Raw genomic sequence first — 26,189 nt, 5'->3', positions numbered from 1 at the left:
GATCGTTAGATATAGGTAGATGATAGATAGATGAGAGACATAAAAAAAGAAAAGGAGACTATAACTTAAAAAAAATACTTGTGCTGAAGTTCATACCATCATTCTCCAGGTTGAGTGTTCCTCCCAGGCCTGTCACTTCCCAAGCCAGCTTTTTCCCAGGACTGTCACTCCCAAATTTCTGGTAATGTACAAACCTTTACTCACAATCTTAAAATTACCAGAAATTCACCCACTAAGAAAAATTTCACTGTGCCCTCTTAATTAGCCAACGAATACATGCATTTTTATGGTAGATTGAGTAAAAGGAGACCCCAAACCAATAATATAAGGTACCTCTTCAGTATTATCAATTGATCAGACAATGGAGAAGCAGACAGGCAACCATAAACCATCTGGTGCCATCCCAGTACACCTTCCATGTCCACCTCACACAAAATATCCTTTAAAAGAAGAGCTGAAGCTGAGCATGGTGGCACACACTTGTAATCCCAGTATTTAGGAGGTTTGTGGCCAGCCTCAGAAACTTAGTGAGGCCTTCCACAACTTAGTGAGACCCTATTTCAAAATAAAAATAAAAAAAAAAAAAAAGAACTGGAGTGTAGCTAAAAGATAGAATGACCCTGGGTTCAATCCCAAGTACCCTCCCCCAGAGATCTCTCCCCCAAACACTTTTGACTCTTGAAGGAGCCCACATCCTCCCTTGAACGTGTGCTTCCTGCTTTCCTAATTAATCTCTTCTTGTGCCTCAATATGACACTTCTTGAAAGTCTTTTCTAAGATGTTTGTCAAAGATTTCAACTTCTGAGTAGAGGTCCCCCATCTGGGGCTACCTTGAACTCCCTGCAATGATGTCAGCCAGGCATCTTCTCTAAAATGACATTTCCCATTAGAAGGAAAAAAGATTTTAAGTAGATATACTTTAAAACTATGCAAATACACTATTTTGTCAATCTTTCAATTTACTTACACATATATGAATGGATAAACAATTTCTTCATCTAATGCTTAAAATTGTCCTAATTTGTCCACTGGGGGTCACTTCAAGTTGGCTTTTATTTGTTATTATTGATATGTACCTTTAGATTTCTAAACATTTTTCTACTTTCTCACACAATATGATTGTCCTTCATACTTTCCATACCCTATCCTTGAGGACCCTGATTTTTTAATAGTGGAAAATGATACTTAAAGACCAATATACTTATTATTTTTGAGGCATCACTGCTCTCAGTGAGAACTAGGAAAAACTTAACACACATATTTACATATATTTAGGGGAAGACAACAAATTTCTCTCCACCTTACACATTTCTTAAGTCAGGAAGACCTTTATATAACAGAGAGAGTAACAGGAAAAAAATGAACAGAAGTTTAATAGCATGTATATCTCATGCATACATGGGAGGTACCCAGAAAAATGAGCAATTCACTGAGATGAGGCTTTAAATTCAGGCATAAATATCATTGTCTACTGTAAGGAAAAAAAAATCAGAGAATAAGGATGCCCAGCCACTGGGCAGAAACAAGGAAAGAGATAAAAGATAAGGGTAATATTTGTTATGATTTAGATAAGTGTCTTATCCTCTAATAAGAGACTCTAATTATTTAGAATCACATTTTGCTTCCTGTATAAGACAGGGAAATGGCCTCAAAAATAGAGATTCGCTTTGTAGATATACATTTCTTTTACAGAAAATTAACTTCTACTTTGTTTTCAAAGCTTCTCCTGTATCTACACTTTCTTACAGCCACAAATCATCCTTATGACAAAGAGGCATGTTTTGTAATAGTATGATTTGGTCTCCTATACAAGAATAAACATAATATATACATATATAATACATACACATGTATAAACATAATGTCTACTATGTATATTTTTAGAACATGCTATCCAAAATTTAAAAAGCACTTTAACATTTGAGAGACAGCCCTCCTCCTCTGAAGCAGGATATAAGATGTTCATGTGAGAGGCACCCTGCTCAGACTTAGGGAAAAGGAACCTCCTTATCTCTGAAAACACAGGTACTCAGAAGACTGAACTGGCCTTTCTACATTCATTGGATGATACCCCTTTGTCCTCCAATCATATTTCACTGGGCCTGTCCATTCTTCATCAAACTGAAACATTAAAGTGGTACCTAGGGTTTCCTGTTTCTGACAAGAAATATATATTTTTTGTCTTGTTAATCTATCTTTTTACCATTTTTTTTGTTTTTTGTGTTGTTAACCCATCTTTTGTTTTGAACCTAATGATGGGAAAGATATTTTTCTTCTACAATATATACACACATACATTTGTACCTATGTTCCTTTCTGTATCTGTTACATTATATTAGAAGCCTTGAGTTAAATATCCTATTCAACTCAATATCACAATGTTCAATCCAGATTTTTCCTTCTTTATAACTGTCTTGTGTTAGCTTTTCATCACAATAACAAATATTTGATATAATCCACTTGCAAAGAGCTTAGGTTTATTCTGGCTTGTAGTTTTGGCGATTCAACCCGTTTGATTGGCCCTCTAGCCTTTGGGCCTGTGGTGAGGCAGCATGTCGTGGCAGCCGTGTTGGGGGGACCAAAGCTGCTCATCTAATGTCTGGGAAGCAAAATGACTTCTGGGCTCTGACCCTGGTGCACTTGTCTTCCTTCATCCATTCTGAACTATACAGTAGTCCCTCTCATCCACTCTGGACTCCTACAATCCACTGTAGGCAGTTTTCCTGTTCACTCCCTAGAGCCTAAACCCTACTCTGAGCCACTCTGGCTTCCTCCCTCTTTCTGCACCTGGAAAGGGTATGGATGTCTACTCTGCTTCACCCAATCTATTGGCTCTTGACCTTAAATTGTTCATGAAAGAAAGAAGAGTTAGAGAGGGAGAAGAGATTTTCATTATTTTTATTCTTTCTTACATGTTTTTAGTATGCTTCACTTCTCAATTGAAAAGTTCAGAATATTTACACAAATTCAGGCAGCAGAACCTTTTACTATGAGGCCACAGATGAGAGCTTTTAACTCAGACAATAGGTCATTTGGAGAGAAGCAAAATTAAACAAAACACAATATTTCCTACAATATCAGACATGAACTTTTACTCTAAAATAATGTATAGATATTGTGTAATCAATATCAAGGGCAAACTTGCTTTTTAATCTTAATTTCTTAACTGTTCTGGTGCCAAGTCAAACGTTTCAACAAAGGTATTAATAGGAACATTTTGAGAAAAAATTATTTTCAGGTAATTTAAATGAGTAGTATAAGACCCTTAGTCTCTTACAATTTAGTAGGGCTATGAGAGGATAGAATATATAAGCCTTTGCCCCATTTTCTCATAATCTTGAATTCTATCATAAAATTTAATATTAAAATATAAGAGGAAATGAGAATGCTTTATTTTAAGAAAGAATTAAAGATACTGAAGAGAAAGAAATCTAAAACAAAATCAAGCAGTTAAAAACTAAAACAACCCCCACATTATACAATTTCTGACAGTTACTAGGTCTATCTCAATTGAAACTATCTTTACTAGTCATTAACTTCTTTGTAATTTGATGTTACATTTGTGCATTTATGAACATAATTACAATATTTTGATCATGACTTATTATTCATGTATGTTAAATTTCAAATAAAATGAAAACCAGAGTCAACTTTATTGTCAATAAAGCTTGGAGTTGCCATAGCAACTGTTGCCATATGATAAAAGTGTCTGATCTTAAAAAATCACTTGTGATTTTCTTCTGGGGTCCCCTATGTTTTATCTCCTCTATGTCTAAAGGCATATTTAGAAAAAAATGTTTTTATTTTCATGAAATAAAAAGAACAATAGCAGATTATCACCTTAAATGACATTATACTCTTTAGTAAATTGTAAAATGTTATTTCTTCATTTCTTCCAATAATTATAATTTCTGAGATTAGTTCATTTTCAGCATACATTTGGTTGTGTTCTTATGGTAAGAGATTATCTGCATTATATAATTGTAGATTCTGGTTGCTTTAGCAACAAAATGCCTGTTTTAAATTTAGAAACTCATTTATTTTCTGTCACTTTATTCTTTACTGCTAAGGAGATGAGCTGTTTTCTGTTAAATAAAAAATAAAAAGAGATACTATTATAATGGGTGAATTGTCAAGATTTGCTCTTTGTTTCAGTTTAAACTAAGGGGAGAGGGATCAGCCAATTCTTGACAGAAATAAGAAGACTTTTATGTGTAGGTAGACTCTGCACTGGGGAACTGAGTGCAGTGGGAAACAAGAGTCCTTAGTTATAGGTCATATGGACACGGAATTAATGCCATCTAGGGGAACCAGTTCTGACAAGTTGGAGCTGTAGAGGCATGAAGAACTGGCCTGCAGAGGGGATGTGGTCAGTTCTCCCTCAAAGGAAGGAGCATCCCCCTTCTAATGCCATTCTTACGCCCTTAAAAATAGCCCCATGAAAAGAGAAAACCAGCATAGGTTAAAGTTTCAGTTAACTGATTGATGAGGTAACAAGGAAAATGGCAAGAATTGTCTTGAAGAGTCTGAGGAACTGGTATTTATACAGTCAGGGAAAAAAGAATGATAAAATAAGGTTTTTATTCTATAGGAGAACACAACCATAAACTTTGGGGTAATTTTCTCTACTAGGCCAGGGGTAAAAAGTCACCCGTTATCAATATTCTAGAAAGTAACCTCTGACTTTACAGGGTTGTAAAATACCTAGGGATGAATCACTTTTGCATAAGTGGCATTTTCTAAAGAAAGTAAGAAGTAATAGAATAAAATTATTAGAACATGTTCTATTATAAAAATATCATCCTCAGCATTTTGCCTTATTTCCAACTTTTAGGTTATTTTTTCTCCTACATTTTTCTATCATTTAATATTTCAATACATTCAATAAATGTATCTGAAAAATAACATTTAAAAACTATTAGAGCAATGAGACTAATGTTGAGGTCCTCAGATGTTTTTGGAGGGTTACCCGGCCTTTGGAGAAGAATCATATTCTCATGCCATGAGATAGACTCAGCTTCATCGTCACTGTCTGGGCTTCTCCAGCTGGGCCTTTTACAGCAGAGAGTAGAGTGGTTTATCTGAGTTAGTGTTTATTCTGTGAATTTGAATGTAAAATATTAATGGAATGTTAGGAAGCCTATATTCATTTTTGGTACAGTTAAGAAAACCAAAGTTCATCCAATAAATTGCAAATTACCAAAGATCTCATTGCAAATTAGTGACTAAACAGTTATCTTTTAATAACAAGCAATAAATTTTCTTCTATTAACTAATTTATCAACTGGACAAATAGGAAATTTATTTATTTATGGAAAAAAAGAAAAAAAGAGGCATCTTTTAGGGAACCAACAAAAACTTTAGCATAATGGTGATCTCAGAGCAACATGACCTCACTGTGCAGTGTTGACTTCCAGGTTTGAGTTGGCTTCTCCCAGCAGTTTATAGAGGATTTATATTAGTTAAATGATCCATGATTATTTAATTAATATATTTTCTATCATAAGCATTTTCAAGCAACTCATGCCACTTTATCAAAAGTTAAAAGGGAGGTTTTTCTGGGTATGTGATACTCAGTACAAGAAAGACTGGTGTTGATCATGTAGCGATTTTTACACCTGTTGCAAGAAAAGGAAAGATGGAAGAAAGCATAAAAAAATAACTAAAAAGCTGGGCGTGGTGGTGCACGCTTGTAATCCCTGCGCTTGGGAGGTGGAGACAGGAGGATCGCGCAGGTTCGAAGCCAGTTGTGCTGGCTTAAGAGATCCTGTTTCAAAAAAATATAAAATAGGTCTGGGAGTGAAGCCCGGAGGTAGAAGGGCTTCCAGGAACCCCGGTACCACCCAAAAAATAAAATAATAATAATAATAATAACTAAATATGTTCTAATGGGAAAAATGAAAATAAAAGCAATTTTTAAAGAAAAGTAGATTTTTATTTTATCCTAACATTTTAGTTTCAAATTGTTAAAAAAGAAATATAAGCCAAAGTACTTTCTAGTCAATTAGTAAAATAGCTCATTTGTGCCACAGGATGCCTTTGTTCAAAAGCAGATATGAATTGTACTCAAAATAAGGTGTGCAATAAATGTCATAATACTTTTTGCACTTAAAACTGAATCTGACTGTAAGTTCTCCTTCCATGGGGTTGATTTGAATTTCAGTTTCCTTCGACCACCCCTTCCCCCATTTTCACATCTTGAAAAAAGGAAACAGATCTAATGGATGAGTTATCTTCTTTCTGTGATTGGTGACCCTTCAGTATATGTTACTAGAAGGATCCTTTCCCTACGGCCAAGGGCTCTAAACAAGCATACCTTCCTGAAACAATGCCAATTTGCATTGCTGCAAATTCACAGAACTTTGGTAGTGACACTTTCAAACCCCAAGACAAATTTTTCCAAACTCCCCTTGCCTAAGGAATCAAGCCTAATACATCTCCTCACTTAAGGGGCTTTCCTGGGATAATCTGGTATAATTCCCTTCATTAATTTAGAATTTCAGAAATAGAAGGATGAAGACTGCTCCTCAAAGAACTTAATTTGTTTATTTTACTTATTTATTTATTTATTTATTTATTTATTTATTTATTTATTTATTTATTTATTGCAGTGCTGGGGGTGGAACCCATGGGCTTTATACCTCCAAGCTACACCTCCAGGCTATTTTTTATTCTTTATTTTGAAACAGAGTCTCACTGAGTTGCAAAGGGCCTCACTAAGTAGCTGATGCTGTCTGCAAACCATAATAATTTTTTCTCAGCCTAACAAATGCTGGGATTACAAGCTTGCCTCACCATGCCTGGCTTAATTAATTAATTAATTAATTTATCTATCTATCTATCTATCTATTTATTTATTTATTTATTTTTACAGGTCTGGGGATGGAACTCAGTGGCATTGGACCTCTGAGCTATAGTCCCTGCCCTATTTTTTATTCCTTATTTTGAACCGGGTCTCACTAAAGAACTGCTGATTGAATCCAGGGGCATTCTACCTCTGAGCTACACTGGCAGCCCTATTTTATTATTTTACTTTAATTATTATTATTATTATTATTATTATTAATTATCATTTTGCAGTACTGGGGATGGAACTCAGGGGCATTGTGCCTCCGAGATAAATCCAAAGCCCTATTTTTTAGTCTTTTTATTTTTTAAAATAATCACAGTTTATTTCACACAGTTTTGCTATCCATTCATCTGTTGATGGTGGTCTGGGTTTATTCTAACTATGTAGGGTAATATAAAATGTATATGAGAAGTTCAAATAGCAAAGGAAGCAAATAGGTGAGGAGAAATTCTAGGGAAAATTAGGTCAATCCCACTATTGACATTTTTTAAGTTTAGTAGGGATTTTATTATGCCATGTCAACAAGTTATACATAACTCCATTAGTTACATTTTATACCAGGAGGTCAAGAAAATCCCTAGGTACATTTTCTAAGAAGTATCATAGATCCCTCCTGAGAACTTTTCTGGAGAATGTTTCTTCCCCACCTCTTAAATCTGTATGCTATTCTTTTTTATTTTTAATTGGTACATTGCAGTCATACATCTTCATGGGATGCAAGATGGTGGAGACATACATGCACACATCATCCAATTAAACCTTACCCGTTATGTTTGACTTAGTGATTGACTTTGATATGTTTTTTAAAGTACATCATGTGCTTAAGAGAATTTCCCTCTTTCCCCCTTCCATCCCCTCAGTTAGGTCGCCTTATTTACAGAGCTAGAATATCTCCTTTTTTGTCTAGAGTTCCTCCTATGACTCATTCATTCCAAGTTTTTGCATATTAGGGAGAGCATCCAATTTCTTATTTTTTGTGACTGACTAAACTCACTTAGCATAATGTCTTCCAGTTCCATCTATTTCCCTGTAAATGATGTAATTGTGTTTTTCTTTATGGCTGAGTAAAATTTTATTGTGTATATATTCCATAGTTTTGTAATCCATTCATCTGTTGATGGACATCTTGGCTGGCTTTATAGTTGATAAAGGTGAATTGTGCAGCTATGAACATAGATACGCATGCATTTGTTTGGTAGTTTGGTTTCCATTCTTTTAGGTAGATACCCAAAAGTGGTATTGCTAGATCATATGGTAAGTTTGTTCCCATTTTTCTGAGAATCTGCCATACTGTTTTCCAAAGTGGTTCCACTAATTTTTAATACCATCAACAATGTATTAGAGTTCCCACTTTGCCACATCCTTACCAGCATTTGTTGATGTTTGTGTTTTAAATTATTGCTATTAAAGTTGGAGTGAGGTGAAATCTCAGGGTAGTTTTGATTTGCATCTCTCTGATTGCTAATGATGTTGAGCATTTTTTTATGGATTTATTGGCCATTTGAATTTCTTCCTTCCTGAAGTGTCTATTTAGTTCCCTTGCCCATTTTTTGATTAGATTATTTGTTTTCTTAGTTCTGAGTTTCTTGAGTATATTCTAGATATTAGTCCTTTATCGGAGGAGTAGTTGGCAAAAATCTCCCATCCTGTTGACTCTTGGTTGAGGTACTTGATAGTTTGCTTTGCTGTACAGGAGCTCTTTAGTTTCATGCAATAGCATGCACTGATTCACCTTTTAGTTTCTTGTGCCTATGGGGTCTTGTTGAGAAATTTTTTTTAGATGTGCCTATGTGTTGCACTGTTGGGCATATGCTTTCATAAGGAGCCTCAAGGTCTCTGGTGTAATTTCCAAGTCTTTGATCCATCTTGAATTGAGTCCTGTGCAGGGTGAGATAGTGGGATTTATTTCCATTTTTCTGCATGTGGTTACCAGTTTTGCCAACACCATTTGTTGAACAGGCTATCTTTTTTCCAGTGTATATTTGGTCCATTTGTCAAAAATCCCAGACTCCAAACTATACTATAGAGCAATAGTAGTAAAAACAGCATGGTACTGGCACAAAAACAGATATACTGACCAGTGGATTAGAATAGAAGATACAGAAACAAACCCACACATCTTTAGTCAATTAATCTTTGACAAAGGGGCCAAACACATACGCTGGAGAAAAGACAGCCTTTTCAACAAGTGCTGCTGGGAGAACTGGCTAACCATTTGTAAAAAGATGAATCTAAACCCCTATATCTCACCTAACACAGGAATCAACTCAAGATGGATCAAAGACTTAGAAATTAGACCTGAGACGGTGAAGTTAGTAGAGGAGAACATAGGTTCAACACTACAACATATTGGCACAGGCAGTAACTTTCTCAACAAAACCTCCAAAGCTCAGGAAATTAAAGCAAGAATAAACAAGTGGGATAACATTAAACTAAAAAGTTTCTTCTCATCAAAGGAAACTATCAATAACCTAAAGAGGAAGCCTACAGAATGGGAAAGGATCTTTACCAGCCACCATTCTGATAGGGGGCTAATATCCAGAGTATACAAAGAGCTCAAAAGGCTCTACACCAACAAAACAAACAACCCAATCAAGAAATGGGCAAATGAACTAAATAGACACTTCACAAAAGAAGAGATACAAAGGGCTAATAGATACATGAAAAGATGTTCTTCATCACTGGCCATCAGGGAGATGCAAATCAAAACTACACTGAGATTCCATCTAACCCCAGTGAGAGTAGCAAGCATAAAGAAATCAAACAACAACAAATGCTGGCGAGGATGTGGGGAAAGAGGAACTCTTTTACACTGTTGGTGGGAGTGCAAACTAGTTCAGCCACTATGGAGATCTGTGTGGAGATTCCTAAGAAAGGTGGGAATAGATCCACCATATGATCCAGCTATACCACTCCTGGGTATCTTTCCAAAAGGGTTGAATTCAGAGAAATACAGCAACATATGCATACCTATGTTCATAGCAGCACAGTTTGTAATAGCCAAAATATGGATCCAACCCAGATCACCATCAACAGATGAATGGATAGCAAAACTGTGGGAAATACACACAATGGAATTCTATTCAGCCATAAAGAAGAACAAAATTTTATCATTTGCAAGAAGATGGAAAGCCCTGGAAAGCATCATGTTAAGTGAGATTAGCCAAGGACAGAAGGAGAAGATACACATGTTTCCTCTAATATGCCCAAACTAGAAAACACAAAGGATACCAGTAGGACCCCAGATATTAGAGGGGAAATACTAGCTAAGTTTTAATGGAAAGATAGGAGAGGAGAAAGGCCGATCTTGATTAAGGAGCATCTTCACCTGAACATGTGTAAAATTATGAATAAGACATGGTTAACCTGGCCAACCATTGGTGGGGGGGGGAGAAAATGGGGGCGGGGGGGAGAGGGCACCAAATATAGTGTAAATGTATACTATTTATGTTCAATAAAAAAAAATTGTTAAAAAAATTCATATTAAAAAGATAATCTGATTGTTCTATGTCACTATCAGTGAAAACAAATAATAAGATATTAACTTAATTTTATCCTTTAAATTATAAAATCAATTTAAATTAAAAAAAAATCAATTGGCTGTAAGTGTGTGGTCTTGTTTCTGAGTCTTCTATTCTGCTCCATTGGTCTATATATGTGTTTTTGTGTCAATACCATGTGTTTTTATTAATATGACTTTGTAGTATAGTTTAAAGTCAGGTATTGTGATTCCTCCTGCATGGGTTTTGTTGCTGAGAAATATTTTGGCTATTCTGAGTTTTTTGTTCTTCCAAATGAACTTAAAGACTGATTTTTCCATGTCTGTGATGAATGATCTTGGTAATTTAATGGGTATTGAATTGAATCTATAGATTACTTTTGGAAGTATGGCCATTTTGATGATATTTATTTTCCCTATATATGAACATGGAATATCTTTCCATCTTCTAAGGTCTTCTTTGATTTCTTTTTTCAATGTTTTATAATTTTCTTTGTGGAGGTCTTTTACATCCTTGGTTTATTCCTGAGTATTTTATCTTTTTTTGTGGGAAATCCTGAGTGGAAGTATTTTCTGGATTTCTTTTTCAGTGGATTTATGGTTTATAAACAGAAAAGCTTCCTATTTTTTAAGATTGATTTTGTATTCAGACACTGCTGAATTTGCTGATCAGTTCTATAAGCCTTTTGGTTGAGTTTGTTGGGTCTTATAGGTATAGTATCATGTCATCTGCAAATAGTGAAAGTTTGAGTTCTTTTCCTATTTGTACTCCTTTAATTTTCTTTACTTGCCTTATTGCTCTGGCTAAAGTCTCAAGTAGTATATTCAAAAGAAGTAGTGATAAGGAACATCCTTGTCTTGCTCCTGTTTTTAGGAGGAATTCTCACAGTTTTTTCCCATTTAATATGATATTGGCTGTGGGCCTATTGTAGATTGCCTTTATGATACTGAGTTATGTTCCTTCAATTCTGATTCTCTGCAGTGCTTTTAGCATAAATGGGTCAAATTGGATTTTGTCAAATGCTTTTTCAGCATCTTGAAATGATCGTGTGATTTTGTCTTTGATTCTACTTATGCGGTGAATTACATGGATTGTGCTTATAGTCAGATTCAGTTTTAAGTGCAAAATGTATCATGACATTTCTTGCAAACCTAATTTTGAGTACAATTTATATCTGCTATTGAACAAATGTATCCTGTGGCGCAAATGAGCTATTTTACTAATTGAAAAGAAAGTACTTTGGCTTATATTTCTTGTTTAACAATTTGAAATAAAAATGTTAAGGTAAAATAAAAATCAATTTTCCCCTAAAATTTGTTTTATTTCTAATTTTTCCAATTAGAATATATTTAGTTATGTTTTGTGCTTTCTTAAAAATTGCTTTTATTTCCATTTTTCCCATTAGAACATATTTAGTTATGTTTCTGAGCCTTTTTCCATCTTTCCTGCAGTAGATCCTCCTGTCTCAGCCTCTCAAGTACTGGGATTACAAGTGTGCACCACCACATCTGACTTCTCAAGCAAGTTTGGATTTCTAACCCAACTACATTTTTTTTTTTTATGGTACTGGGGTTCCTGGAAACCCTTCTACCTCCGGGCTACACTCCCAGACACCTATTTTTTTATATTTTTATTTGGAAACAGGGTCTCTTAAACCAGCGAGGCTGGCTTCGAACCTGCACGATCCTCCTGTCTCTGGCTCCCAAGCGCGGGGGGGTTTACAAGCGTGCGCCACAACGCCCGGCTAACCCAACTAAATTTTTAAGATAAAACAAAAGTAAGAATTAACCACAAATAATAACTCAATAATCTTCCCATTGTAACTTTTATTTTTATTTTTATTTTCTTTTTCTTTTTTTTTTTTTTTTTTTGCGGGTCTGGGGATGGAACCCAGGGGCATTTGACCTCCGAGCTACACCCCCTGCCCTATTTTTTTTTTTTTTTAAACCGGGTCTCACTGAGTTGCAGAGGGCCTCACTTAGTAGCTGAGGCTGTCCGCGAACTGCGATTCTCTGGTCTCAGCCTCCCAAATGCTGGGATTACAAGAATGCGCCACCACACCCGGCTCTATTGTAACTTTTAAAATTTCCTATGATTCAGCCGGGAGTGGTGTCGCACGCTTATAATCCCTGCGCTTGGGAGGCAGAGACAGAAGGATTGCGCTGGTTCGAAGCCAGCCCCGCTGGCTTAAGAGACCCTGTTTCCAAATAAAAAAGTATAAAAATGGGTCTGGGAGTGTAGCCCGAAGGTAGAAGGGTTTCCAGGAACCCCAGTACCACCAAAACCAAAAAAAATTTCATATGATTCAGGAAATACTTTGTAACAAAGAATGAAGGAAACACTTTCACTGACATTATGCATATACTTAAGAATACCCATGCTGATATCTATATTTTGTACAGAAAAAGGGGGAGTGGGGAAAGAGCTTGGGGGAAAACTCATCATGTTCTGTGGGCATGTGTGTCTATCACTAGGAACTATAATATGATGTGAGACTGTAATGCACCAACGGAAGCATAAAAAATAAAAAATAAATGAATCCAAAGTATTAGTGATGCTATAGCAAAGAAAGATGTCAAATTCATTTTTAAATATGATACAAGTTAATGATATCCAAATTATCAAAACAATTAGATTCTGTTAATGTTAAGATACCTTTCTACATGGAGGTAAAATTTAAGAGTTCAACTGTTTTCAGACTGCTATGTATCGGCATGGTCTCATATTTATCTTGTTCATGGGACACAATTTCTTTCTATCACCATAAAATGGTAAGGAATAATTATTACTCTATATTACTGACTGTGTCTCTGTGTGTTATCATTACTCAAGAAAATTAGAATATTTCAATGCTTAGAATGTGGGAAGAAAAACTAAATCATTTTAAATTTATGGGTAATTTTAATTCTTATTTTTGTTAGGCTTTCTAGCTTTGCACAAAAGGATCGCTAAGGTTCTCCTTATAGCATAAATTTTTCTGGTTTTAATTCTTCGTAATTTCATGCAAATATGATAGGACAAAACATTCTGGTTTTGTCAGAGTAGTTTCATTGGTCTTTGCTCATCTGAGATAGATTTGAATTCAGCTTTCTCTATTTTTACCAAGCTTGCTTTCAAAACTTCAAAATCGTACTACATGTTTACAAAAATTCCTTTTCAAAAACCAGAAATTTATAGCCGAGTGTGGCGGCCCACATTTGTGATCCCAGTACCTGGGAGGCTGAGAAAAGAGGATCACAGGTTTGTGGCCAGCCTCAGCTATTTAGTGAGGACCTCTGCAAGTTAGTGAGCCTCTGTTTCAAAAGACAGAATAAAAAATAGGGCCGGAGGTATAGCTTGGAGGTAGAATGCCCCTAGGTTCCATCCCCAGTACCGCAAAAAAAAGAAAAAAAAAAAAAACATCCAGTTTATGAAAACCAGACAACAAAGAATGCCAAATCTTCAAGCCATTTTGAATTTTTGTATGTGACTAATAGAAAAATAGAAAGGAACCAGTTGTCAACTAATGTGTTGCGGGAGATCCTCCCACTTCTGCTCTCTGAGCTATATAATATACTCTTTGAGACACATGCGCACTGCATTGCAGGAGCGAGTTGTGTTTCTGTGTGAAAGTGTTTAGTTTAAAGCAATGAGGTTTCTCTGTACTGCAAATACTTGGTTTCTCTAAATATCTAGCCCAATATCCATTCAATGGCTTGTGTTTAATAAACTCCAAAGATGTTGTGATTATAATGGAATTAAGGGATTGATCTGCACTGACTCACCTTTAGGTCTATGCTAAGCTCCTCATTCTCTCAATCAGAACGAGACCTTTCATTTTAACTAAGTTTTAGTAAGTAATGGTTTTCAGTCCCATCTTCCAATTTTTCCTCTTTGGAGCTCTGGTTCTTCTGTACGCCTGCTCTCTAGCCCCCCCAAACCAACAAGAACAAAAATCTAACAAAACAAGCAAATAAAACTCTGCACAAAACCAAACAAAAATCTTGCTTCTTGAGGTTTTTACTTTCTTTACTCTTTTACGTTCCTTTTTATCCATCTTTTCCTTCATCTCTACCTACTGAAGCCCTACCCTGGAGTTCTGCCCTCCTGGGACACCTGCTTGGTGTTTTACTTGGGATATAAACTCTTTTTCATCTGAATTCATTCAGCAATTTTCTTCCTCCCCTGTGTCAACTTATATTTGAATACAATATAGTTATTGTTGGTGTATTCATTTCGAGTCACCCTCCACGCTAGTCTGGTATGGAGTTGTATTTGTATTTTCTGTATTTCTATCTTTCTAATAAACTTCTTTAAATCTTCAAAAAACAATATAGTGTTTTCAAGACTATGTGTAATCCAGCAATAAGCCCCTCAAACTGATCAAAAACAAAACAGTAAGAGTGCTTTGAGGACAAAACAGGTTATTACAAAACAAGTTTGCACTCTTTCTTGAATCAGCTACCTGGGCACTTATCTGCATCCTCTTGCAGTAACCTCCCCTTTCTCCCAGGCTTCTCACTTTAAGGAAAAAGTATGAAAAAGGTCAAGGGCAAGAAGCCACTGTCTTAGGATCAGGATTGACTAGGATTTTTCTACATGCTGTCCTGTACTTTAAGCTACTTATATATCTGCATTTCTGACTCCAGCTTTTTTTTTACATTTAATTTCTATCACTCCTTTCCACCTTGATCAACATGACTAGTCTTTACCTCTCCCTTGAGAACAGAAAGTCACTGGCTCCCAGGCTGTGAGTTGAGCTTCTGCCATTCCCTTCTACATAGTCCGTATGACTCTTCCCTTATTTGCCAAGTCAATCAGTGGTGCCTGTGATTCAAGGAAATCAGGGGAGAGGGTGAAAAGCAAGGATGAGGAATAAGAAAGGAATAAATAAGTCAGAAAAATTGCAGCTACACCCAGAATCTCACTTCACAGATATTATCCCTGAGGCTCAGAGTTTTAGTAGCTTGACCAATGGCCCTCAAATATTACAACCATTAGCTGAGCCCCCTTACCATTATTAATTAGGCAGAGAAATATTTTGTTAAATTCTTTACCACTCAATACATAGAAATAATTTTAATTCAAGAATGTTAACTAAGTTACTGAATTTTTCAAGTTCCTATATGAGTATTTGTGACAATCATGTTGTCTTCAGCTAAGAAGTCTAAAAAAGGCACTGAGACCACTTAAACTCTTTCCCTGCCTTCCCAGCAATGTTCAAGGAATATAAACTCTCCAGGAGAGAGACAAGGAATCCTGTTTTAGTGATCTACTCAGGATAAATTAATAGCATAATATGCACCATGATTTTTTTTTGGTAAATTTCAAAATGTCATTGTGTTCTTCAAGAAACTGGGTTTGATCTGAAGATCATGAGTCTTCCTTGTGGTGGATAGTAAATTTTATAGAAAGTGTGTGAGTCTAATCACAGGAAACGTGCCATCTAGTCATCCTATCTATGTCCTTTAGCACAACAACCACATTTTAAGCTGAATGGGGTATTGTTTTTTAAGAAGGTTCAGGGCTAAACCTGCACAGAGTCATCCATGAAGATGGTCTTTTATATGGATGTTATGATAGGAATATTTTTGTTATGACATGTTATAACAAAGGCTTTCAATTCAAACAGCCATCAGACAAAAACTGGGAAAGTTTATTTTCACATTTGCTCCCTGTTTCTTAGTGTTTGTTGATGCTAAGTTCATGTTGTAATATAGAACTCGCCTTGCTAGCCTATACTTTTCCTGTTCAATTACTAAATTCCTTTGGGTGGAGGATGACCAGGCAGAAAAACTTTTGTTTGCATTTGTAAAATGGTTTATAAGCTCCTGAAAGAGAACTATTTTAGAAACATCTCCTGTAATGTTTTCAACAACCTAGAAAGTTAGGAAAGACAGGGACAGGTACTTCATTTTACATATCAAGAAAGTGAAGCCCACATAATTAGTAATTACGTGACCTACTTATGATAATGTAACAAAATCAGGGCAGGAATCACATCACCTTTAAAACATTATTTACTCTTCCTTGCTTCTTCTAGACCATAAGGTATATGTTAGGATAGAAATCTTACGTAACTTTTTCAATATAGTATTACCTCCAGGCCTGATTTTTAATACTCTCTTGAATAAATAAATAAACAAGGTAATTCTTTCTATACCATAATATAGGACCTAATAGAATTGGTAATTTAATCAAATTTATGTCAGGTTCTTTCCTTCTTGCCTTCCTGCCTTCCTTCCCTTCTTACTCTCCCTACTGATTTTATTCTTTTATTTTAGTAGACAAGATCTCATTTATATCAAATGCTCAAATCCTAGCACAGTTCCTCACGTTAAAAGAACACTCAATGTTTATTGAATGAAGGGACAAATTAATCTAGTCCCATGTCCAAAACCCTTTGCACTGGAAAATACTGTCTCCCGAGTAAATGGAATTCTTAATTAGCTACATTTATTTAATAACTGTACCTCCTTCTGTGAAACATGCTACCATAAATTGTAGAGTTCTTTATTAAGATGAAAGACAGGTCATATTGGAATGAATGGTATTCAATCAGCATTATCTCCAATGCTCTGCAACAATTTTCGCTTTCTCCCTCAGGTTCCTGCAACTTACATTATCTCTCCTGCAAATCAGTCTCAGACTGAAAAGGGTTGAGTCGTCTGTTCATTCCGTGGCTGTAGTGCTTGCTAGAAAACTACTCAAAGAACAACATGAGCTGTGACAAACAGTTGGAACCTTATTAGGAAAGTAATTATGACTTATCTTATTGGTGATTTTTAATCTTCCTTTTGGCATTTATTCTTCCTCTGAGTTCTTAGGCTAATTTGTCTAGTCTTCTTTTTTTGCTACTTACCTGCTGCTTTAAAAATCATTAAACTTCTCCTATTTTGTCTTTCTTTCATCTCACTTGTAATCAACTTAGAATTAGAAATGGTGTACTTTTCAGTAAAGAAAATAAAGTAAGTGAAAAAATATAGGGTATAGGGACATATTTGGTGTTTAATTCTGCTTTGGCTGATCATCAGCTGCTTGAATTTAAGCAATTTTTTTTCAAAGCTGGAATGATAATTTGAATCCTAAAGATTATGGTGAAATGAAATGATGAATTGCAAAGACTAAGAGGACCATAAAACAATGGAGATGCCATCTCTCATTCTGTGTGTGTGTCTGTGTGTGTGTGCGTGTATCAATTTCCAAAGGAGTGCCAGCCACTTCGGGATGGTGAGGAAGGGAAGGATGCACCTCCTATTTGGTTTGTCTTGGTACCCGACCCACACAAAAAGTGACAGAAGCAATAAGCCCAGCAGTGGCCAGTGATGGTGGTCACTGTGATAAGCTTAGCAGTGGGGAGACAGCAGGACCTCTGGAGGGAACTGAGGAAGGAGATGATGGAATGGAAGAAGTCTATGGGACAGAATACAATGATTTTAGTGGGTCTTGGTATTAAAATTATATCTAAGGTTAGAATCAGGAAAATTTTTAAGCCACCTACATATTTAAGAAAACATTTGAGGTAATGGAAAAATGGTGTGGAAAAACTTACATACTGAATATTTTTCACATGATAATTACAAAATGGGCAATCAGGGGCGGGTGCATGGATTCAAAATGTCACCAGGGAACTAGGCATTTTCCATTTTACCACCTTGACATTCTTTGTTGTGTTTTTTCCCCTTATGATTCAAGATGGCTGTTGCAGATTTCACATTGATGCTCTGAAAGAGTAGACTGTACAAAAGCCAAAGTTATTCTCCTGCTGAGATCGTATCTTTTTATTCAGAAAGGGAAGCACTTTTTCAAAAACAATCTCTTATAGAACTGTCCAGGGCTGTCATGTGAGTGACTCCTTGAGTGAAAGCTAAATTAAGTGTCAGCTTCCAGACTTTTAGAGAGGCAGCAGGAGAAAAGAGAGATGCTGGATGTGCGGGCCAACCTCCACGTCTGACACACCACCAAGCATTAGCTATCTTCACAGGACAAAGTACTCGGTCATGTGGGTCAAGGCTGAGTCGGATGGAACATGAAATTTAAAAATTGGATTCACTGCCATTGGAGATGGATAACCTACACTTATCTGTGGCTTTGCTGACTAATAACTCAATAGATATCATCTCCCTCCTTCCCCTTTTTTTCTCCCTCCTTCCCTCCCTTCCTTCCCTCCTTTCTTTGTACTGAGAACTGAACTGAGCTACACCTCCAGCCTTATTTTATTCTTTATTTGGAAACAGGGTCTCACTAAGTTTCTGAAGCCCTCCCTACTTTTCTGAGGCTGGTCTTAAGCCTGCTATCCTCCTGAATCAGCCTCCCAAATACTGGGATTACAGGCATGTGTCTCAAAACCCAACTAGATGTTATTGTTCTATCTTTATGGTTACATATTGGACAGCTATATGGGAAATTTTTGGCCAATGAGTTGTAAATGGAAGTATTATGTTAAAAATAATACTTAAAAAAATCTACTTAAAGGAAAGAAACAGAACAACTAAGACCTGGGACAATGATATGGTATCTGGAGTTCTGGAATCAAACCGAGAGAATGGAGCCTTTACCTAAGGAAGTAAGAGAGAGGCCTGGCGGGGATGGGGGACAGTCCCTGCCAAACTTACAAGGCTGTTATGCCAGTGCATACAATATATAGAGGTAAAGTTATTTCCCACTAGAGATTCTCATTACTAATCAAATTGACAGCCTAATAAGCAGTGCAGAAATTTTAGGATGGTCAGCATTTAAATTCTGAAGCTGAGATTTTTATCTGAGGAACAGCTGGCACCACTGCATCTAGTGTTGGTAGTGACAAGTGGTATATAATGATAGTTTAAGACAAGATTCTCCACACAGTAAAAAGAAATTCTCAAAATGTAAATCCCTTGGCACAAACATAAAAACTCATAAACTCAACTTTTATGTTTGAGTGAAAAGAAAGTAAAAAAATTCTGACCTGTGATTAATCCCAAAGATGAACCATAAACTTAGAATTCATTGGGTATTGAATACTTTATTTTTAGAAATATTTATTTAGCACTATCACCATAATTTTTGAGGTAACATATAATTTAGCAAAGATTGAATTCATATCTTTCTTATTCATTAAGGCTTGTATAATTTAAAAATGTATTTTGCATAAAATGCTTTGATGCCCTAGATATACTTTTATTTTTAAATGCTTTGAAGCTTTATATCTTAAAAAAAGAAAGTGAAATATTTCTAGGAAAAAAGAATAAAAGCATGAATATTTCAAAACATGGTATTTAAAATATTTTTACATGTAGTAAAACAATATTTTATCTTTAATTGAATTGGCATGTCCTTCAGCTGCTCTCTTTAAAGTTTTGTGTCTCTATGTCTCTAGGCTTTTTAAAAATATTTATGTGCACACAATATAGTTATTTAAATATATAGGAAAATATGATATGCTTAAGGAAAAAAGTCACATTTGTGAAAAATTTTAAAATACTTGTCATAAGCTTCTTTATTCTTGAACACTCTAACCACACTATTTATGAATATTTCAATGCTTCACAATTAAAAAAAAAAAAAAGACTTAGGAGGGAGTGCCCTGTTTTAGTCAGCTTTTTAATTGCTATGACCAAAATACCTGATGAACACAACTGAGAGGAGGAAAGTCTTATTTCATTCACAGTTTCAGAGGCCGAGTCCATAGTCAGTTGTATTGAAGGCAGAAACTGTGGACACAGGACATGTGGCAGAGGAAAGCCACTCTCAGTTATGGTAGTGAGAAATGAAGAGAGGGGAGGATGGTAACAGACAGATATAGTTTCCAAAACTATGCTCCTAGGGAGCTACTTCCCCCAGCTATGTTCTACTTCCTGACCTCACTGCATTGTTTAACATAACGGACTTTGGGAACATTTCAAATCTAAACTATAACATTCTACACTTTGTTTCCCAAACTCATGGCTATCTCATAGTGCAAAATACATTTAGTCAAGCCGGGCGCGGTGGCGCACGCTTGTGATCCCAGCATTCGGGAGGCTGAGACCGGAGGATCGCAGTTTGTGGACAGCCTCAGCTACTCAGTGAGGCCCTCTGCAACTCAGTGAGACCGGTTTCAAAATAAAGAGTAAAAAATAGGGTAGGGGGTTTAACTCGGAGGTCGAATGTCCCTGGGTTCCATCCCCAGACACCCCCCCCCAAAAAAAATACATTTAGTCTATCTCCAAGTGTGTCCATAATCTTAAGAGTCCCAGCTTTGCTCAAAAGTCCAAAGTCTTCTCTGAGATTTAAGGCAAAAGTTTAGATATAAGTTCTTATTAAAACAAACAAACAAAACAGAAAAACAAATTACATACTTTCAACATACAGTGTCTAAGAGTAAGTAGAAACATTCTAAAAGGGAGAACAACTAAAAAACAGCCATGTGGCAGAGATGTGCGGGGGAAGGTCTGGCCTGGGAGCCTCACAGAACTTCTACACTTTCTCTGTGTGTGCTCTACTTCAGTGTGCTCACCAGTCTGGAATCCTGGGGGCCTTACTATTTAGAGAACTACCCAGAGGTTTCATTAAAAAGTCTTCTTTGATTAAACCCAAGGCCACTGGTGATTAAATCGATCTCCAGCTCCTTCTGTTCCCCACATCCCCACAGGTCAGGGGTGGGGCTGAAAGTTCCAGACTTCTAATCATTCCTGACTTTTATTTTGGCAATCAGCTTCCATTGTTAAACTATATCAAGTTCCCTAGGTACCTGCCATATCACTACCATACGAAAGGTACTCGTGCCACCTCAGAAATTACAAGGGCTTTAAGAGCTAGGCACAGAAACTAGGGACAAAGACCAATACTTATTTTTGATATTATAATAATATTATTTCATTAAATTGGAAGAATAAGAGAGATACAGCAAGGAAAGGAATTTGGAATAAAATCTGCATTCAAAGCTCAGTTCTAGCATATACTAACCAAATGACAGTTGACAAAGTTACTCGAGTATTTTAGCCTTCAGCTTCTTCATTTAAAAGAAAAAAAATTATTTTTCATGGCAATGTTTGAGGATTCAGTAAGATTTTGTATATTATGTATATAAAAAATCAGGAATAAGATAGCACAATAGTATATTGTTCCCCTTTCTTTGATTAATATAGTAATAATACAATATGGATTTACTTCTCCCCAGAAGAATTTGTCACAATAAGAAAAAAATTAAAATACGGAAGAGGTTATTACCAATTTTCCGTAGAATTCTCTTTTCCATTGATGCTATTATGTGTTAAACAGCCATCTAGTAACTTTCTTTGTCATCAGAGGTATAGAAATGCTTGTTAAACAAGTCTAAGGAGGCAGCTTACCTGATGGACAGGGAGCTCTTAATGTCAAGAGCTTTTCATCTCTTGCTCTGTGTCCTTTTATCTGAAACTTGAAAGCTATGATACTGTTGCTTCAGTAGAGAAGAGTTAGGTAGAAACAAGAATTAGAGCTAGGAAGACATTTATAGATTGTTTGGCCTATTAGTGCCTTTAACCAAGAGGGAACAGAGGCAACTTGTGAGCCTCCCGAGAGGACAGATCTGTATAGCACTGCAGTAAATACCCTGGTCTCTGCAGCCTGGTTTTCTCTTGGGAACCACATTTTCTTCTCTATCGGTAGCTGTTTTCATTGTTTCTGCTGGGTAAATATGCAGGGAAATGATGATGCTTAGAATTTTTTAAAGCTTCTAAACTGGCCCTTTTTTCTTTGATTCAAAAGGACACATATAGATTCCTCTTAAACATTAGTTCAAAATATTAACAAAATGTATTAAATGCCTCAAAGCACAGCTTTACTCAAAACATACATACAGCATGAAGCTAGATCCAGTTGCCCATATTATTTCAAGAAGGTCAGAAAAATTTCTGTTCTGATCTGCATCCTACATGCCGGCTTTCTTGGTACCAGCTGCTTTGATAACACCGGAGTCTATGGGTCTACCAAAATTTCTTTCCTTTCCGAACAGCTTCCTTTTGATCTATGCTGACTCCATTATATCTGTCAATCATTATTGCTCTAGCTCTCCTCATCCAAACCTCCAGGCCATCTTCTAGGTCTTCCTCTTTCAGCCCTGCTTAATCAGCCAAGACACTCTATCCATTTGCATAACCATTCCTAATTCCTAGATTGTGTTAACAATATTCTTACTAGATGCATTGCCTTCAGTAACATCTCCTTTATTGCAAGCTATCTTAAGACATTTTGTTCCAAATTCAATAATTATAAAACGCTCAGTCATTCTGCCACTTTAAAAGAAACTCTGAGTTGGGGCATGAAAAAGAAATTTTATAGAACTGGCTCCAACTTGTCTTTCTCACTTTGCCATTCTTTTTTAGACATTGATCTTTTGCTTCAGCAATTTATTCTAGTCATTAGTCCTTGGCAGTTATTGTGTATTCTGTGCACTGCCAGGTCTGGACCCTTGCTCTGACTTGTTACTTCACCATGATCTTCCATGTCTTTTCTTTGAGATTTAGCCTAAATTCTGCCTTTTTAAATAAACCTTTCCTAGTGATTAATGCGCCTGTCAATTTTTCATTCTTTTGAACTGCTTTGTACTTTTAATGTGTCCCATATGTTTGGCACTTATGTTCTTATTTTGATATTTTTAATTGTCTTGATTATTCATCAAACCACTAGTCTGTCATTTCCTCATGGGCAAGATCTTTACCATAGCTCCTCTTCCAGACTTAGGAATCCTGTCTATATTAGGTGATGCAAAATAGGTATTGACCTTTAAAAAAATGAACAAAAGCACAAAGTCTAATTAATTAATTAAACTCATAGAATAAGAGTTTCTGGATGACACGCAGAACACTTTAGAAGGCAGGACAGCTCATTAAATCACACAATATTTAGAACGCAGGGCAGTTAAATTGATGGCGCAATTTTTTTTCAACATTTATTGAGAATCTGCAATTTACTGGCCACTGTGCTGAGTTGCTGAGGAGAGAGAGATACATTTTACACAGTCCTTGATATGAAGGAGAAAATAGAAGAAAGCTTCTAAACATGTAACTGAGCTTGTGTGGGTTAGGGATGGGTTGCAGAGCAAAGATTACATGATGATTCTAGCAGAGGTAGGAGACATTTTCCTTTCAGAAGTTCGTCAGCCCAGCCTCTGTTTTCCACAAGAACTAACACTGCATGGAGTGAGGGTACTGCATTCATCTTTAGAGCTCTGAGCTACGCCTGCAGTGGATGGCAGTAAGCCTAGCTTTCCATTGTTTATAGCTACAAATGATTTAAAATGAATAAAATTTCCCTAAGTTCTGTTGTGTAATGGGAATAATAAGAGGCATAGAAAACAAACAAAATTATCATTACGTTTATTGTACTTGCCCATCTGTAACTGTGGCCATATATCAGCATTTCATTGCTTAATTTAGGAATAGGTAACCTCATCTGCCAAAAACAACTGAGAATGTCAAGGGCTGGGAGGCCACATCTGGCATCTGGGCTGTGGCTATGCCACCTGCTGGTGGCAGTGGCTGGAATGGCCACACTCCTTTGCACTGCCCAAGAATTAAAGGCCTCAGCAACTTACAGCAGTGAATAATTTACTTGCAGCAAAAGAACATTCATTTATTTTATAATACACTTGTTGGCTTAATAAAATTATAAAAATTATTTCAGTATAAAATTCCAAGAGCAAATAATCACATTCATAGAGGCAAATATTTAAAACCAGTAGTGATTGACTAAGTATGCAATGATAAAAACTATTGTGATGTAGACAAATTTTACATCCTTCTTCTAATATTATGGGAGAATTAAGATATTTTTACGTCCTATTTTTTTTTCTTTTTTTAAGATTTAAAGAAGTTTATTAGAAAGATAGAAATACAGAAAATAGAAATACAGCCCCATGCCAAAATGGCATGAGGGGTGACTCGAAATGAATACACCAAAGGGCTTATACGTGGACCGGAATTTTTATACCCATGACTTCCATCTTGTTTATGTAATTCTGAGGTGGTGAACTTCCCTGTAAGGTACCTCCCCTTAACCCTGTAAGGTACCTCCCCCAGCAAGGGGTGGCAGGGTGTCTCCTTTCATGAAAGTGACCCCCTCCTACCATCTTAGCTAGCTTATCCAATCTTGTAGATCATCTTTAGATAAAGGCCTAGTTCTCCTCAACTAAGATCTGTCTTTAGATAGAGAGAGACAGACCTAGTTCTCCTCTCCTATTGACTGCTTAATTGCTTTTAGCTAGGTTAATTTACATTGGAATAGCTGCCTGCTTTTTCTATTGTACTTCAACTGGAGATTCCTTCTGGATTTTCTTTTCTGCCTTCTTTTTTCTTATATTTGTCCTTAATGTTGTTCTATCCAGGACTCTGCTGTCAGTTCTGTACCCCTTTTGCTGGGTAACCACATTCTTCAATGTCTAACCTTTAAATGACAACTATTTGCCAATAATACCTAAATTCATACTTCCAGCTCTTACTATACTATTGAACAATATATATTCAGGAGGTGACACAAACACTGCATCCTCTACTTGTATTTCTTCAACACTTTCACCTCAAGTTGTCCCATTCTTCAAACTCTCTTTTCTTTATTACATTTAATTTTCTTCAAATAAATTAATATTGAAATCCATCCTGTTTATTAATGTATATATATATGTTTTTTTGTCTTTTCTCATATAAGATTATTTATCACAAACATTTTTTTGCATGAGTATATCTAGGAAATGACAATAACATTTATTCTTATTATTTGGGGTAATTATGTTCTAAAAAGTCATCATGAACATCAAATTAGCAAAAATTGTCCTGTTGCTCCAGCAAGAAACAGCTAAATTCCAACAAACCTCTGGTCCAGTACTCTGAAGAATCATCAGTATGCCACTCTTTGTTACCTGTCTCTGTCTAAAGATATCTTATTTATGTTAGTAATTCACGAATCCTGAACTCACAGGCAACTCATAGACACCTTCTACATCTACAACTCATCCTTGAACCCAACTTTTCTGACACAAGTTTTGATGTTGTTGTTAATCCTAAGGCACACGATAGCCTTCTTGCAGTTATAAATATTACACAGAACTTTGGCACAGTGCTTGTAAATTATCTTAAACAATAAAATCACCAACAATAAGCACAAAACTGAGAGACGTGAGGTATGCCAAAGCAAGAACACTTGTTTACAATATGGGAGTGAAATAAAAAAGCAGGCTGCCACATTTTTCAACCATAACCTTGAAAGCGTGTCTGGTTACTCAAAAGTAGCATGTCACAAACTATGCATGTCTTCACCCCTATGAAAACACTGAGTACTAATTTGGGTGTTACAAATATTTATTTTAATATTTGATTGCACAATAATTACACTATTTATGGGTATAATGTAGTGTTTTGATTTATGAATACATTAGAAAACAATCAGATCAGTAATTATCATATTCAACACCTTAAATTTTCATCATTTCTTTATGGTGAGTACACTCAGAATTCTCTTTTCTAGTTGTTTTGCAGCATGCAATGTATTATTGTTAACCATGTTCATCCACTTTGGAAGAGAACACTTATTTCTCCTATCGAACTGTAACACTGGACCAATCGACTAACCTCTTCCCTTCTGATCTCTCCTTCTCTCCCCAGTCTCAGGTAATCACCGTTCTACTCATAACGTCTGTAACATCATTAGGTTCTACATATGAGTGAGACAATGCAGGCTGGATTATTTAACTTAAAATAATGTCCTTGAGGTTCAACCATGTTATTTCAGTGTTTACAAAGTTTCATCTTTTTAATTTTTGAATAAGATTTTATTGTGAATATAACATATTCACATGGATAACATGGATATGTTATCCATGTTACAAAGTTACATGTTACAAAGTTATCCATGTTACAAAGTTG

Source organism: Muscardinus avellanarius, assembly GCF_963383645.1.
Source record: "Muscardinus avellanarius genome assembly, chromosome: 5".
In the NCBI taxonomy this organism is placed as follows: domain Eukaryota; kingdom Metazoa; phylum Chordata; class Mammalia; order Rodentia; family Gliridae; genus Muscardinus; species Muscardinus avellanarius.
The sequence above is the reverse complement of the archived record's forward strand: the minus strand, read 5'-3'. Positions refer to the sequence as shown.